Below are 13,002 nucleotides of genomic sequence, written 5' to 3'. Positions count from 1 at the left end.
CAATGGAGGGGCAAAAGAATGAAGGAGGGGGCAGAGTGAGGATGAAGAGGAACAGTGTGAGGTTGAAGGGTCACAGAGTGTGAGGTTGAAGGGGCACAGAGTGTGAGGATAAAGGGGCACAGAGTGTGAGGATAAAGGGGCACAGAGTGCAGGGCCATCTTTTCCATTGGGCACGATGGGCAGCTGCCCTCGGGCCCCACGGACAAAGGGGCCCCATAGGCACGGCTCTAAATTAGAATAAATAATCCTGCAAAAGAAAAAAACCTGCAAAAAAAAAACTACAATGCTCACTGAGCAAGTACATCTCTCTATCTCTATCTCTATATATCTATATCTGTATCTGTATCTGTATACATCTATATATCTATATCTATATCTATATCTAGGGGCCCAGGTGCACTGCTTTGCCCGGGGGCCCATAATGTTGTTAAGATGGCCCTGACAGAGTGTGTGGATGAAGGGGCAAAGAGTATGTGGATGATGGGGCACAGAGTGTGTGGATGAAGGGGCACAGAGTGTGTGGATGAAGGGGCACAAAGTGTGTGGATGGAGGGGCACAGAGTGAGGATGAATGGGCATAGAGTGTGAGGATGAAGGGGCACAGAGTGTGTTGATGAAGGGGCACAGAGTGTGTGGATAAAGGGGCACAGAGTGTGTGGATGAAGGGGCACAGAGTGAGGATGAATGGGCATACAGTGTGAGGATGAAGGGGCACAGAGTGTGTTGATGAAGGGGCACAGAGTGTGTGGATAAAGGGGCACAGAGTGTGTGGATGAAGGGGCACAGAGTGAGGATGAATGGGCACAGAGTGAGGATGAATGGGCACACAGTGTGAGAATGAAGGGGCACAGTGTGAGGATAAAGGGGCACAGTGTGAGGATGAAGGGGCACAGTGTGTGGATGAAGGGGCACAGAGTGTGTGGATGGAGGGGCACAGAGTGAGGATGAATGGGCACAGAGTGAGGATGAATGGGCACACAGTGTGTGGATGGAGGGGCACAGAGTGAGGATGAAGGGGCACAATGTGAAGATGAAGGGGCACAGTGTGAACGTGAAGGGCTGCCTTGAAATAATTATGGAGACTCTAAGGATTCCACAAACTGAAAAGGTTTGGGAACCACTGGCTTAGTGCATGCTGATAAGGCATGATCCTGTGTTACTGGCCCTACTCTAAGAATGTGCTTCTCATCTTAGACACATAAATAAAAAACAAAACTCTGAAAATATAACTTGAAACATATATATAATACATTCCCTTTGCCTTATATATGTATGTGCAATATCATACATTCACTGTCAGACTGACTTGTAGGTAATGCATTACATTGCACTTCTTGTGGGGACATCTACTAAGGTTTTTGTTAGAACTAATGACTGTGTTTTTGTCTTTTCAGTTTGGCATTTGAAGGTTCACCCACCACTGGTTCTGTACCTACTTACAGGTCCTTTTATTCAATGAAGAAAAAACAATCAGCTGTAGGTAATGTTAATTGTTCTCAACTTTTTGCTATATGCTTGTTTTTGTGCAGTATCTTTATTTCAGAAGGCAAATACATTATTATGTTTTGTACTAGACTTTCATGATGCTATCTGATTGATTTTGTTCCATGTTTTGGGGTGGGTGGTGAGGCAAAGGACACAGGGACCATAATCATCTTGGAGAAAACCATCTCTCTCTTTATGTTTAGTTTCTAAAACACACAATTTCTCAGAGTTCAAGTACTGTACAATTGTAGTATTTTTTCTGTTCATTGTACTCTATCTGCCTATTAGCTGATGACATGGCCTGTCTAAATGTGTCCCACAATTGTCAGCTTCCTATACATCTGTTTATCGTATTCATGATGAGTTGCAGGGATGTCATGTAATAAGACCTATCAGCACAAAGTACAATGACTTCTGTCGAAGGGGGATTTAAGGGAGGGGGCTTTAAGCAGAATAACATGCCAATGCTCGGTGTTCATTCTCTGTTTTTGGGTTTTGTATTGACCAAATAAATTATAAGATGGAATGGAGGAACATGCTCATGTTTATGTGACAAATAATGTTTTGCTAGGAGGTGTGCATTATTATTAATATATTTTTGTGTGGCCAGGGTAAAGCTTTACCAAATGTGCCATATCTACCTCTAGTTTTCTGTTGAAGGAACTAAGAAGAGCCCCCTGTCCCTAAAACCTTTGTAAGACCTTATAGCCTTTATTTGCAATGACCTAAAAAAGAAAAGGGTTGAAAATATATCTGTATATATTTGGAGGTTAAATTTGCTATAAGCACTGACACACTGAATAACATCAGACCAATATACATATAGCTTTTGTCTGCAATAGGCTACAGTGGAAAACAAAATTGAGTATATGTTTATATGTTTGGAATTTTATCCTTTAGAACTAAACTATAAAAGGATGCGCTAATTCATTAATGGTTGCATGAGACAGAAGAAAGATCAGTTATGATGATGGCAGAGTGACAAGCAGCTGGCTTTTGATACCAATCATTATATATCCCTATATAAGTGCAGCATCCCGTGTCATGTGATGCGGCCGCCTGTGCGCCCCCCCGGGCTGTTATCTCCCAGCCCGCGCCTGTATAAGTGGGTAAAACCAACCATTGAAGCCCACCCAATTTCTCGCCACATTGCTTGTATGGTCTATTTTGCCTTATAAATGTTTCTATTATTTATTTCTTCTTTATCATATTTTTCAATGTTATAATTAATAACATTAAAATTGCATCTGAAATATCTTAGGTTTGCATCATCCATACATATGGTGATCTGCAAACTCATTAGGGAATTACATCTGTCAACAGTCAAAAAAAAAAAACACATTCTGCACTGTATATGTCTTAACAAGTCAAAAATAATTTTTTGCCCAGTACCAATTTGATTTGATTTTAATTCTGTTAGAAACTGTGTCTGTGTTCCGTGTGGAATTAGGAGAAATTATTTATTCTGACATCACAAGTTCAAAATAAGATAAAAATAGTTGAGCTCCTTTGATTGATCTAACCCCCCCCAAGATTTTTAGGGGGGTTACCCCCCCCCCCCCCCCCCCAAAAAAAAAAGAAACCAAGAGAGCAGCAGCTCCATTTCGGCAGCACTGTACTATACAGCAGCCGCGGCGCTGTCAAAGAAGTGTCCGCGGTGGTGCTGTATATAATACAGCAGTGCCGCGGACGCTTCTTTGACAGCGCCGTGGCTGCTATATAGTACAGTGCTGCTATGTGGGGCATTTCGTTAGTGGAGGGGATGGGACCCAGAAACCCCCCCTGCGTGCGCCCCTGCCACCTTGGGGTAATATTTCTATCAGTGCACACTGTCTACAGAATTCTGAAAGACACAAGAATTGAATGTTGGAAGCCTGGGGAAGCTGGGAAATTTAAATTGCCAGGCTCGGGGGACAGTGTGTGTGTGTGTTTGGGGGGGGGGGTATAGATATTATACCTACAGTAATTGCATCTCAATAGTACCAACATACGAATATCTGACATTTTTATTTGGTTGGGGATGATATTAGATTTATAAAAGCAAAAAACTCACGTCAACTCCGACCTCTTTAGAAAAATCTCCAAAGGATATTATTTTGTTTTCTGCCTATTCTCTTATCTAGGGCAGTGTTAAATAATATGTTGGTTGTCTTCAAATTTCCCCTGTGATTAATAAAAATCAACTCGGAAAAAATATATTTGATTGTAAGTTTTAAAAGTCCATCTCTTGTGGTTTTGAAAAAGTCTAAATCGCTTTTTACTGTCTGTAAATCAGGAAAATGTGGCACATAAAAGTGAAAATCTGTATAAACAAAAGTGTACAGTTTTATTACTTTGCTGAAAAAATAAGTCATGTTACAGATTTGCTTCGGACTTCAAGCTTCCTCAATGTCGAATTTGTGATACTGTAGTTAGGTGACAGGCGATATTGAGAAATTGGACCAATATCGCAGCATGCGATGCTAGATTTATGACACTATCGGAAGATGACGAATATGCATCTGTGTGTATGGTCATGTTCCTCCACCAGTCAGGGCCTACATTGGAGCTGAAAGTGATCAGGCTGTTTGACCCAAGAGACAAATGATCAACTGTCACTTGATTTTATCAAGCCACGTGTGGCTAAATGGATAGATGATCCTTTTGATTGACTCTTGGGTAGATACAGGCAATTTAAGACATTGGGAAATCTTTTTGAAATCGTTCATTGGGCAATCTTTATGAAATCATTTGAAGACCTGGCGCTTTGGGAGGGTAGTTTGAGAATACAGGCTATGGAGATGACATTTCTCCATCTCTATCTGAGAGCTGACGTGCCATAGAATTATGTCAGTAGGGTTGGGACTAAGCTAGTCCATCTTTAAAAAAAAATATGTTTTTCGCCATTAATAGAGAAGGGTCCTGATTTGGCAAAAATCTGCAGAACAAATAACATCCACTGAAGGATCAGGATAATCATAGTGCATGGTATGTAAATAAGTCAATCAGCCACATGCCTACAGCATTATAAGTAGAGATGCTCAGGCTCGGTTTTCTGAAAACTGAACCCACCCGAATTTAGGGGATCCGAGTAGGCTCGCGAGCCGACTCGTTACATTTGAGCATACTCGGATCTGAATCAAGGCAAAACGTCATTGTTGCGTTGTCGGATCTCGGGGGTTTTGGATTCCATAAATATCTCCTTCCCCAGGAGATTCAGTACCATTGCTCACACAGAAAAAGGATTAGCAGTGTTCTTGTCACTCTCCAGTCTCTAGTGACATTGCTCAGTGCCATTGCTCACACAGAAACATGGGTAACAGTGTTCTTGTCACTCTCCAGGCTCCAGTGCCATTGCTCAGTGCCATTGCTCACACAGACAGGGATAGCAGTGTTCTTGTCACTCTCTAGTCTCCAGGGTCATTGCTCAGTGCCATTGCTCATACAGAAACAGGGGTAGCAGTGTTCTTGTCACTCTCCAGTCTCCAGTGACATTGCTCAGTGCCATTGCTCACACAGAAACAGAGGTAGCAGTGTTCTTGTCACTCTCCAGTCTCCAGGGTCATTGCTCAGTGCCATTGCTCATACAGAAACAGGGGTAGCAGTGTTCTTGCCACTTGACAACAATTGACTGGAAATGATTGGAAATTAATATTATTTATGTTAGTAATAATGTAGGGATAAAAAAGAGCCAAATTATGTGATTTTAGCAAAAAAAAATTGGGATTTTAGAAAAAATTGGGATCCAAAACCAAAACACGCGAGGGTGGTTTATGTAAAACTGAAACACAAAGTTAATCCAGATCCAAAACCAAAATATATAACATATTATTACATTATTAGCCTTTAGGTGTTCTCTGTGACAGTGAATTTTAGTAGCCCAGACTACTGTTCATTCATATGTGCGCTGCATTTGCTGCATAGATTTGTAAACAGTATTGTTGCATTACCTGCCTTATTTATATTTAACCATTTTGCCCTTAGACAAATTACACCCTCACTACAACACACTGACCTCTGTAAAACACCATTATTCCCTGTACTTTACAGCACTGGGGTCATGAGTTCAATTCCCGACCATGGCCTTATCTGTTAGGAGTTTGTATGTTCTCCCCGTGTTTGCGTGGGTTTCCTCCGGGTGCTCCGGTTTCCTCCCAGACTCCAAAAACATACTAGTAGGTTAATTGGCTGCTATCAAAATTGACCCTAGTATCTCTCTGTCTGTCTGTGTGTGCATGTTGGGGAACTTAGACTGTAAGCTTCAATGGGGCAGGGACTGATGTGAGTGAGTTCTCTGTACAGCGCTGCGGAATCAGTGGCGCTATATAAATAAATGGTGATGATGATGATGATGATACTTAGCACAAATAGGTATCTAGGTGTAGATATACACATACAAGTCATCATGGTCTCACTTGTGCATTAATGTTAGCATTCACAGTTCAAATCAACACTTTGTTTCATGCTTGTGCATTTGCAATAAACATTTGCACAAACTTTTCCGTCATTGATGTCGCAAGAGAAGGAAATATGCCATCATGATGGCGGCGTTTGCACCGGCGGATGGCAGTAGCTCTGCGCGGTAAAGATGATCCTTGCTAAGTACGGGCTGCTTCTAATTCTGCAGACCTGTGCAAAGCCGAAATTTTCTTTTGCAGAGTGAGCTTGTTAAAATGAGATAAAGAGATTAAACTAATATTTTTAGGACCATTTCTTCCGTTATGGAGCAGTGTACAGCCATTTCCACGCCTTAAAAACATTTCAGTGTTGCAAAATCGTGTAATATGAATTTGCGATTCACAAAATATATTAAACTGCATGTGCGTGTGTGTCAGTAAATCATGTATGCCTGGCAGGCTTGTTTCGTACACTGTATGGTAGTTTATTTCTCTTATATTTCTTGTATGTCCCCGAGCAATAAGAAAACAACATCAAGGCCTATGGAAGGCTACAAGTTGTGCTTGGTTGCTGTCAGCCCTTGAGCTGCTGTTGGTGGCCAAGGCTTTCAGTGAGTCACCAGTAGCTTTTTATAGCTGGAAATCTTAGGGGCCTATTTCTGAAGAACAATTACTTTTTTTTTTTTTTTAATATGCAACACTAGCGGAACAGGTGCTAAATAATGTTTTAATATTTCCCGCAATTGAACTGGCTCTCCGGCCGCCGTCTCTCACAGGAGAAAAAATGTTAAAGGAGCCGTAAATATGTCGCTTTCCAAAATAACAGAAGGGAAAGGAATGTTTTTTTTTTTCTTTTCGAAAGATTGAATGATTTTTTTTTTTTTTATTCCATTCAGTTCTTGTTTTTTTGAGAGCTTAGAGTACCCAAGGTCTCCTTTGCTATCTAACTGTCCCCTCTGGCGAAAACAGAAATGAACAACAAGCACTTCACTCAGGAGCACAAAACTTGTGTCGTTCACATTCTGCAAAGGGCTCAGCAGTGTTTTTCTTATTCCCGACATTAAGGATGCAAGAGAAAGCTACCTGAAATGCCCCAACAGCCCTGGGCACACAATGAGACTGGCAACAGATGGGCATAGGGAGTTAAAGCAAAAATGTAAATAAATTTAGCTTATTCAATATGTTCTTCAGCTGACCTTCGTTTCTTTTGCACAGAACAGGAGCATATTCCATTTACATGAATATATTGTTTTGTGTGCTCAGCAAGCACCTGTTCTAAATTAAAGAGTATATATATATATATATATATATTTATTTTTTTATCATAGCAAAAAAGTATCCAGTGTGCAGCTTATAGTGTATGAATTTAAACTCAGCTAAGCAGACTGCTGGGGCTGAGAAACACCTTACAGCAGTCACGAGTGAAAAGCAAAACTTTCTAATAAAGTACTTTATATACCTAAGGCTGTACAACTTACCCGGATTTTATAAAGGTCAGTTAACTTCCTAAATATTTTTTCCGAAAATCAAAATATGTGTAAGGTGTAAGTAATATCTCTATTTATTTTCTATGCACAGTCGGAGCTCAATTGTTTTGGATAAACAGCACACTGCAATGCTTGTCTAATACCGTAACGGCCACATTAACCTATCCGTTGATGTCTTTGGGTATGGGGAATCCTTTTTGCACCCTCCCCCGCACACCCTACAGCCCCATCCAAAAATACATGAACTGTAATGTTAAAAACGTGGATTTATTGATACATCTTGAGCTTCCAAGTTTCGCTCTCAAATATGTGAGGTTGGTAAAAAAATATACTGTATTCAAGTTGCTGTACCTAAATCAATTGATCATTATTACTTACTAGTTAAAAGCCTTTCAAAATGATGGAAAAAAAAATAAGAGTAAGATCATGTTGGACCCTTTTGCATCCAATTTGACTTGTGGCTAAAGTCACAAATACTGTTCATGGGACCACAGCTATGAGCATTAATATTTGTTTCATGCAAGTTACCGACGTCAAGAATGAGGCGGCATCTTATTCGCTGACTTTGTAAGCATTGACGTAATATCACCCATGTCCTGATCGCCCTTTGATTGTTTTCTCTGTGACAGACAATTTGCTGAGGAGTCAGATTTGCATAGCGATGACGATCACGTTCGCGTTCTCTTTGGTCATCAGTAATAGTTTGTCGTCTGGCTTTATTCCGCTCTGCCCTCCGTCTTTTTCGCTGATTCTTGCTGTGCAGTTACTCCCGCAGCAGATATTTGCCTTTTAGGTTACACTTTGTTGCTTAAATTAATTAGCATATTCCTATTAATTTACCACTAAGTGCAAATCAAGCAAATTTTGAATTGCAAATGGTAACTGCCACACCATAAACCGAAATAAATCAAACAAAATAAGCCCCCAAAAAATTGGAAAAACTAGTCATTAGGAATAGCCAAGTACACAAAGAGTCATTTGCAAAAAGTTTACCAAATTTGTTTGTGTGTTTTGAGTGTGTATTTATCAAGGTAAGGAACAGCATTAGACTTTTATATATAGATAGTAAGATATAGTTACATCAAATGCATATTTGTACATTTATCTGTTGTGTTGTAGCTCTTTACTGGCACCTAGTGTTTTAACACACACATATAAAGGTGGAGAGCAGCGCTAGACAAATTATATATATATATATATATATATATATATATATATATATATATATATAAACAAGTTAACCCATGCATGATACTCATGTATTCTAGTCAAATCAAGCTACTTAAGGTGTTAAAAAGGTTCTTGTCATGCATTTGGGGCTAGGCCAGGCCTCCTCAGGGGAAGAGCGTTACTTCCTGACGTAAGCGCCCTTTTTTAACGTGGATTTGTCCACATGTCACCACCTCATCATTCTTCTCCATCACCTCATCCTTCATCTTCATCGCCACATCCTTAATCTCCATCGTCTTACTGTTCTAAAACCTCTCGATACACAACGTTTCTAATAGGTACAACAGAAGGAGGGCGCATTGGTGATGTTAGCAGATTATACTGAACAAGGTGGGTACATACATAAATTAAATAGGCATAAGGATGTAATACAAGTCTCTGGGTTGGTGTCCAACAATTGTTGGACCTATTATATTATATCCTATTATATCCATTTTCGGCCTCACCAGCTAGAGTTTTGAAGGAAGGCTGCCTCCTCATGTGGAGGAGGTGTATATGTGGGTTTGAATTCCATTATTTCATATATACAATACTGCATTAAGCGCCAGTGTTTACATCTTGTTATCTACATATATACATATATATATATATATATATATATATATATATATAACATCAAACAGACAGGGGCGCTTCCATGGTGTAATATCCAAGTAAAATGTTTTATTCAAAACAGTAAAATTGCACGTACCAGAATATAAAGGATTTCAGGCATAAATCATAAGGCTGTAGGCATCAAATCTCCAAATAAGGACATCATACCAATACAGCTCTTAGAATGTATCCACGATCACCTCTACACGTTTCATCACTAAGGACTTCGTCAGGAGAAAGTCCTTAGTGAGGAAACACATATATTATGTTCTCATAAGTTCCTGAAAACATGTGAATGTATATGTGTAAGTTCTCCTATCAGAATACTAAGGACATTAGGACAGGAGCCCAAAAGGGGATCACACAGGGAAAAGAGAGAGAGGATACAACTGTATCTTTACAGATGGCAAAAACAACTATAATCAATCATCACCATTTATTTATATAGCGCCACTAATTCCGCAGCGCTGTATAGAGAACTCACTCACATCAGTCCCTGCCCCATTGGAGCTTGCAGTCTAAATTCTCTAACATACACACACAGACTAGGGTCAATTTGTTAGGAGCCAATTAACCTACCAGTATGTTTTTGGAGTATGGGACGAAACCGGAGCACCTGGAGGAAACTTACGAAAACATGGGGAGAACATTCAAACTCCACACAGATAAGGCCATGGTTGGGAATTGTACTCATGAACCCAGTGCTGTGAGGCAGAAGTGCTAACCACTTAGCCACCGTGCTGCCCGCTGCAACTATATCTGGTAAATACTTTAAAACAACACCCCAAATAACCACCACACTTCAAAAATAACCTCCACAGCACCCCTGTGTCTTTTATACCTCAAATGCAATACTTAATACTATCCATTCTTTATCCAAGTTGCATAAAGACATTCAACTACCAAGTTGTAGTTTCGCTAGTGGTTCTGATGCAGTTGCCGGGACACTCGCAAGCAAGGCACAACAGGTTCGGACAAAATGTTTCTGAGGTCCAGTAGTCCTGATGCTGTTGCCATAGCAACAAACAGAAACAAGATTCCCTAAGGAATCGCCCACGGCGGTAGCAGACCAATATAATACACTCTGTGGCAAGCGTGTCACATAGAAAAACCCTGCAGCTCTAACCACGATTCATCAGGTCTTTAATCAGAAAAGATATATACACACAGTAGAGCGCTGGGAAAATCTATGATGTCCACGCCCTTCTAATTGCATACATAAATGCGTACGGACCAATAATAAGGTTCGATTTAATGAACTAAAACAAAGCAATAAGAGCTAAGATATGCTATGGCGATAATAAAAATAAAAATAACAGGCATAAAATGATATCCCCATACTTATACACATAAATTCCTAAAAATTGGTGAAATATGTTGAAACATGCCCGGGCAAAAAAATACCAATGGTGTCTATAAAAATTGTGTCATATCCAAGGACAAAATAATGAATCCAAAACACATTCAAAGATAGGAGTGGATCCATATGCATACAAAAAAAATATACTACAAAAATGTTGGTAACAAAGTTCTCCTCATATAACAGCTGCTCTGCTGTTTGTGCCAGAATTATATTCTCTTCAAAAAGGAGTAGATCTTATTTGTGTACTAATGATGGGGATTATAAGGACCCTCGCATACTAAGAAATTGATGATAAAGTCTTCTCCTTGCATTAAAATAATGGCCAGTAGAGCTCCTTCTTCTGATACCGGAGAGATATATGTAGGACTGGCAAGTCATACAAAGCAATATCCAAAGAGGTTTCTTACCGGTCATTAACAAATATGTTTTCAGTATTTGTTAATGACGACCTCCACTTAATTATATATGCAAATAGTAGCATGTCTACTTTCAATTGGTGCTCAAAGGGTGGGAGAACAGTGAGGAGTTATAAGTTGGGCTGCAGAATACATTTAGTTGGGATATTTCCTGTTACATTATTGTTTCTCCAGTTTGAGTATACATATTTCATTACTTTATATGTGAGCCATAATAAAAATGTTGTGCAAAAAAAAAATATCAGCAACAGTCATTGTACCAGCCTCTTTTCATGTTTCTTTGTGATACAAAGTATATAGATCGTTTGTATAAAAACCTATTAATTTCACCTTCAAAATATGAAGTCAACGAGCAACCAGAAAACAATTAATTTACATGCTTATCTGCGATGTAGTGTTTGTGAGACTGAACAATGCTTTACTTTAGGTATAGCAGTAGGATTCTCTTTCTGAGTAAATCAGTGTGAAATTGGGTAAGAAATGATTTCTGCTACTGTAGGAAACGGTTTACTGGCTTTTCTGGCTGTTACTCTCTCAGAATAAAGCCAGATAAACATACATTCACAAACTGCCAAGCATTCATTCTCTTGTCGTTGGACTTAGTCCAGTAAGCGATGTGCTGGGAATGTGAAAGGGCTGAAGGAATTCAGCTGACAGACTTGTTATGCAGCGAGTGTTACCCTCCTTGTGGGTTTAAGTGAACATGAAGCTATTCACAATCCATGGATCCTTTATGGAGGATATGGTAGAGGGAACCTGGAGTGGAATAGAGCAGAGCATTAAACTGTGTCCTCTTAGAACAAAGTGCCTTTCTGCTTCTTTTTACTGTATAATCTCAATTATAATGTAACAAATAAAGTAAACAAGCATAACTTATCAGTCAAGTAAGCAGATATAAGTATCGAGGACCTGTGACTGAGGGGATTGTCAAGCCTCGGACAGTATATTAATATGCTACCAGATAAAGCACAGCATCATCTGTCACTCAGGGGTTTGAGGATAATTATTTTGCCAAATATGGGCACTGAATGGGCACCCCCTTCACCAATGCACAAACTAACATCAACATTTGTATAAGTGGGGTGTACATTGTATCAGAGAATTTTCCTAAACATGATGATGAGTTTTAGATACAAATGAAGATGGGTCACCTAAAATTATTGGCTATTAAACTTGAACAGCAATGGTCTTTTGCGCATCTTTATCAAATGGTGACCTTGAAAAAGACTTATCCATAGTCGAAAAGCGTCGGTAGTTGGATGACAGGAGGATCGGCAGTTAATTCCGAAATTTAACATCATAGCAAAAATTCCATCTGTCTATGGTACTGAACCTATATCTATTATATTCGTGTGAATTTCTTCTGTTTTTCGGTATAAGCAAAAGCATCTCCTTTTTCCTGTGACCTTTTTATGTTTAGTGTGTGCATTATTATATTAAATTTTGAGTATTTTAAAATACACTGCACTAGATTTCTTTATTGTATTTTTTTATGACCTCTTGATACTCAATTGACCCGTGTATATAATGAGGAGTTAGGTCGTCTGAACTTTCTTCACAAGTACCCGCTACGTGAGTCTTGAGGGATTATAAACTGTAAATTTATCTCCTTGTGTGAGGACGGGATGTTTGAAGATTGAAATTTTCTCCATTTCCCATATTCCAATATGGTATAAGGAACAACGTGGGAGTTTTTATACAAGAGTTCTTGTTGGAAGTGTGTGATGTCATATACTATGGGAATATACAGTTAAATTATGCTATGTATGTTATTTTTATTTCTTTAGTATTAGTACAGTTATCTTCCTATGTGAATGTTTTGCTGTGCTTCTTTTTTGTTTTGTGTGATACCAATAGCGCTGAAAATGTCTCTATCATCTTTACTATTTCTCCTATTTGTCAACTAGTGTACAGTTGTCTTGAGAATCTTTCAGCTGCAATTGTAATTGACGCGCTGAATATAAATCAATACATTTATTGTTTTACTTTAAATGGTGACTGGTTGCCAACCTGGCACAACCTTTTGAAACTAGGGCTGCCAAGAGGGGGAA

General features: G+C 39.3%; 1 long non-coding RNA gene across 1 annotated transcript in view; it reads left to right on the top strand.

The window, feature by feature from the left end:
• The window catches only part of LOC142108876 (uncharacterized), a 109,122-nt gene that overhangs the window by 14,681 nt on the left and 81,439 nt on the right, over window positions 1-13,002 (top strand). Inside the window, exon 2 of the long non-coding RNA XR_012680240.1 lies at window positions 1,395-1,480. This is a non-coding gene — a long non-coding RNA (uncharacterized LOC142108876). The remainder of the gene's footprint in view (window positions 1-1,394; window positions 1,481-13,002) is intronic.

The sequence above is a fragment of the Mixophyes fleayi genome, chromosome 12 (genome assembly GCF_038048845.1).
Source record: "Mixophyes fleayi isolate aMixFle1 chromosome 12, aMixFle1.hap1, whole genome shotgun sequence".
In the NCBI taxonomy this organism is placed as follows: domain Eukaryota; kingdom Metazoa; phylum Chordata; class Amphibia; order Anura; family Limnodynastidae; genus Mixophyes; species Mixophyes fleayi.
This window is presented reverse-complemented; position numbering and strand designations above follow the sequence as displayed.